Here is a 5,363-nt window from a genome sequence, read left to right as displayed (position 1 = left end):
AGATGACTATCTACAGCAAGTAATCACAAGTTTCTGAGATTATCAGTCCTTACAGGAAGAAACCCTTTACCTTTCTCTCTCATAGCAGCTGCTGGATTTGAACCTCTGACTTTTCTATTAACAGAAAAACACATACCATGACACCCGAGACCTATAACATAAATACAGCCATCACCCAGAGGAAAATTTATAGCAATAAATGTCTACATTAGAAAAGAGATAGCCCATGGGGAGCTCTGGTGGCCTAGTGGCAAGGAGCTGCAACTACAATCCCAGAGGCGCACGGTTCGAATCCACCAGATGCTCTGCCGGGGAAGGAGGGACAATCTCCTCCTGTACCAGTCAGATCTGATTTGACGGTACATTCGCACAAAAATAATAAAATAAAAAAAAAAGAGCCCAAGTTAATGGTCTAATTCTCCAACTTTAGGAAGAACTGCAAGCCAAGCCTAAAACTATCAGAAGGAAGCAAATGCAAAGATGAGAGCAGAGACCAGAAATTGGGTTTTTTGAGAGATCAATTAAATTGACACATCTTTATCTACAGTGACAAAGCACAAGGAGAGAAGATACAAAAATGCTTTCTCCAGGGAGCTCTGGTGGCCTAGTGGCAAGAAGCTGCACTGCAATGCCAGAGATGCATGGTATGAAGCCACCAGATGCTTTGCTGGAGAAGGAGGGACTATCTCCTTCTATACTCAGATCTGATTTGATGGCACGCGCGCACACACACACGTACTAAAATAAAATATTACCAAAAAAATGCTTCCTTCATCTTAACTAAATCCTGCTGCTGCGTCCTGAACTCAGCGCTGGTCCTGTGGAAGCCTTAGCCCTGGCCCATCTCTTATCTAATCTGAATCCCCAACACACCCTGTGACACTGATTCCAAGCCCTCCTCCAGGTCTCCCTGGACCTGCTCAGGGGGTTATGGATGCTGAGGGTTACATATTCAGAAGGAAGCAAAGTTTGGTTGGGCTCCAAATGATTAGTTACTAGCTCTGTGACTTGTTTAGTTACGGAATCCACTGTCATTTATCAACTCTGCTTCCCAGTGACCCCACAGGCCACAGAGTGAAACCGTGCTGACTCAGGGCCACCCTCACCATCTCTCATGCTCTAGAGCCTTGTTGCTCCGTGTCCCTCCTCTCTGACGGTCTTCCTTTTTGGTTAACCAGGACTGACGTAGGGGGTTGGAAAGAGTGGACAGATAATGAACACTGCATTGGGACAGATAAAAGAAAGAACTGCTTAAAAGGAATATATGATTAGGCACTATATGTCTGACAACAGAACAAGAGGTACATGGCAAAGTGGACTGGGGGGGGAAGGAAGAAATTGTACAACAATGAATGAATATTTTCAAAAAGGAAGTGAATGGGGGGAGGAAGAGGGAGGAAAATGTGAAACAATGAATGAATGAAAACCCAACTTTTCTGTAAACGTTCATTAAAAGCACAATGAAAAAAAATTTTTTTTAAAAAGAAGAAACTGGTATTTTGCACTTTGGACCTTGACAGCTAACTTGCCAAATTGGCACAGCCTCAGCCACAGAGGCAGACAAGTTGTGTGGGTTGTTCCCGGTTTCCAAACAAGACAAGAAGCTTTGAGGCAGAGCTGTGCCATGTACTGCCTTTCCAGCACTGGCAAGCTATTCCTTGTGTGTACAGCACTTTCTCACTCAGCACTCCAGAGAGAGGGCAGAATGGGTCTCTTCTTCCCATCTTAGTGTAGGAGTAAACTGAAGCTCGGCCACAGTCTTGCCAGGATCAGCTGGTGGTGTATTTTGATCACACTGCTAAAGATTGTTTTCAACACCTAAGAAGAGTAGGTTAACCATAACTTCCACCCAAGCAGATATATGCACACCTTGGTTAACTGCAGCTTTGTTCACAATAGCAAGGAGCTGGAAACAACCCAAGTGCCCATCAACAAATGAATGGATAGAGAAACTCTGGTATATTCACACAATGGAAATACTACGCTGCATTGAAAAACAAGAAACTCATGAAATATTATGCAAAATGGGTGACCCTGGGGGACATGCTGAGTGAAATATCTCAGTCACAAAAGGACAAATACTGCATAGGGCCACTGTTGCAATAAAACGGGACTGACATTGGGGTTGAGGGAAGACAGAGAAGGAGGGGAGGAATGATGAATACTGCATTGCAAGAGATGAGGGAGAGAACTGTTTAAAAGGAATATATACTTGGGTATTACTGTCATGACAGGAGTCCAGAATGAAGGCTGCATAGTGGAGTGGACTTGGGGGAGGGATTGCTTAACAGTGAAAGAGTTTTTCTTTAACTTTTCAAGGAAAAAAGTGAATTGGGGGGGGGGGAAGGGCAGGGAGAAAAGTGCAACAATGAATGATTGGAAATCCTACGTTTCTGTCAACTTTCATTAAAATTAATTTTAAAAAGTAGATTAAGGCATGGCATACAAAGTTATATGTGTACACACACACACACACACACACACATATGCGCTGATAATGACAGCCTCAACTCTCAATTCCAACAAGGCTTAATTTCTCTGTCTTAACTTTCTCGTCTGAAAAATGGGAACAAGGCCTACTATGCTGTGCCAATGAAAAGCCATCAAATCAAGCCATGTCCACTGATTCTGGGGGCAGAAGATGTTCACTTGCCTTCAGTCTTTCCACAACTGTAGACCCAGGAGGTTTTACTTTCTTTAGCGTCTTCCTAAAGGTCAGGTATTTCTGACCCAGTATACGGGTGCCTAGAAGAACAATCTGAATTCTCTCAACATGATCCATAAAATAACACCACTGGAGGTGTAAGGGCTTTAACACAAACCCCGCAGACCTGTGGGACCATGCCAGAGCTGGATGGCATCATGTAGATAACTGGCCCCTTATTTTCAATGTGAGGAAATCCTCTAAGGTGAGTCACTTGTTAGTTAAAGACCTGCTGGGACCAGAAGCCCAGCCTGGGCGCCAGAGCTCCACTTTCTCTCCATGGCTCTAATTTGCTTTAACATGTTTTTGAGGGCTTGGTGCCAGGTCTGTGCAGAGACTGGAGATGATGTTGGCTCTAAAATCACTCCTCTCCTAGGCTGGACAGTCACCTTGAGGGTAGGGATGGCAAACATAGTAAAAATATAATTACAATACCAAGTGATAGGTACTATTACAGAAGTCACTTATTATGAGGGGTAATTGAGTTAATTTTATTAGCATTGTCATTTCCACCTCGGAGGTAGGGTTGGCCGGAGGTTGTGGAGTTCTTTCAGATTTGTCTACAGCAGTTGTTCTCAAAGCAGAGATCACCAAGATTACGTGCAAGGGAGAAGGTTGATTGTAGGAGTCCCCATAGAGGAGATCTGGAAATACCTGGAGACATTTTTGGCCGCCACACTGTGTGTGGGGTGTGCTCATGGTAGGTAGTGGAGAGAGGCTAGGGATGCCATTCAACATCTTTCTGTGAATAAGACAGCCCCCATAGCAAAGACTCACCCTAAAATGAATCAAAGTAGTGTCCAAATGGAGGAACTACAGGGACCGGCACACATTCTTTCATCAGAGTAAAACCTAGATCTTTGAGGGGGAGTGTTTCCTAAAAAAATCTCAGAGTTACAATGATTTGTGACACTCCAAATAGTCACGGTATATAAACGGCCCATCTCTCTCATTAATGTTTTATTCAAGGGGAGAGAAGTCTAAAAGGCTCCTTCTTGTGTGCTGTCATGGACTTGGCCCTCGTTTGTGACAATCCCAGGCATACAACACAATAAAACATTGCTGATTTTGGGAGGTGGCCAGCCAGGTCTTTCTTCCTAGTCTGCCTCGGTCTGGAAGTTTGTCTGAAGCCTACTCAATACCATAGCTACAAATAAGCCTCCACTAACAGCCTGCACTAATAGGGTGTGTTGGCTAGGAATGAGATTTAGGTGATAATCGATCGATATCCTCAAACGGACCCTCCGGGGGCTCATCACTGTTGTTAAGTGCTGTCGAGTTGATGGCGCAGAGCAACCCTATGAACAGCAGATACCTACCCTACCCTGTGCCATCCTCACCATCTCTGACATACAAGAGCCCACTGCTGCAGCCACTGTGGCAAGCTAACCTGTCGAGGGTCTTCCTCTCCTTTGCTGACCCTCCACTTTTCCGAGCATGCTGTCTTTTTTCCAAGGACTGGCCCTCCTGACCATATGCCCGAAGTATGCGAAATGAAATGTCATCATCCTTGCCTCCAAGGAGCACCCCGACTGCACTTTCTCCAAGAACTATTTGTTCATTCTTTTAGCAGTCTGTGGGATATTCAGTAGTCTTCTCCAACAACACAGCTCAAAGGCACTGATTCTTCTTCTGTCATCCTTAGTCAATGTCCAACCTTAGGGGGCAGTAATGAAAAATGCTGAGAAATACTCGTCTAGGGAAACACTCAATGCTGACAAAGTCTTTCTTCCTCGCAAGTGCATTAGCAGCCTGGGCACTAATAGCCTGGCGCCAGCTCTGCTCTCACTCAGCTCTTCGATTCAACTCTGAACTGACATTCCTCTTCCCACGGAGGGAACTGCCCACCTCTCTCCCTTGGAGTAAGTAGCTGGTGGATTAGAACCACCTGCCATGGGGTTGGCTGTGAAATTATGTCCTCCTTAGGGGATCACAGCTCTTCAGCCCTCTCCTAGTTCTAATCAAGAAAATGGAACGCCTCTGTTTTCCACTCATCACAGGGACACCTGTGACCCAGATCTGTCTATGCGCTCCCCTGATACAAGCCCAGCCCAGACTTGGGGTCCCTGTCCACTGTCATCCACAGGGACAGCCTGAGCTACCAACTCTCAGTGTTTGACACTTCAAGGATTCTTCCCAAGGCGGTGATATCATTGTCCTGTCTCCCTCCTTTGTCTTTTATCCCCAGTGACCACCCACAGGTCACTCAAAAGGTGCCCAACTACACCCTCCACACTGGAAGGCGTAGTCTTCCGCAGGCTGGCCCCGACTGTCTTCTGCTTTTCTCTCCTGCTGACTCCCACTCAGCACATCAGAGGACCTCCCTTATCTGAAGAGACTGGAACCTGGCGGATTTCTACTAAGAGGTTGCCCCATGGTGTCACCTGAGTGAACTGGCAACGCAAAGCTCCTTGTTCCTCCAGCGCGCGCACCTTGGAGAGCCTGAAAGCCCTGCTGCAGGAGAGGTGCGCTCAGAGCGACCGGCGAGGGCGCGCCCGCTCCCCAACCCCGGGTGCCTCGGTCAGAACTGGAACGTGCGCCCCGTGGACCCGCTCCAGTCTGGCCGGCCCCGCGCGCGCAGTGCGCACACCTGGAGGACTGGCCCACCTGGCGTCGCCCCGGCACCGCGTCCCGGACACAGACGCCCCGTCGGCGCCGC

Source organism: Elephantulus edwardii, unplaced genomic scaffold, assembly GCF_000299155.1.
Source record: "Elephantulus edwardii isolate Elephantulus edwardi_28Jun2011 unplaced genomic scaffold, EleEdw1.0 scaffold00037, whole genome shotgun sequence".
NCBI lineage: Eukaryota > Metazoa > Chordata > Mammalia > Macroscelidea > Macroscelididae > Elephantulus > Elephantulus edwardii.
This window is presented reverse-complemented; position numbering follows the sequence as displayed.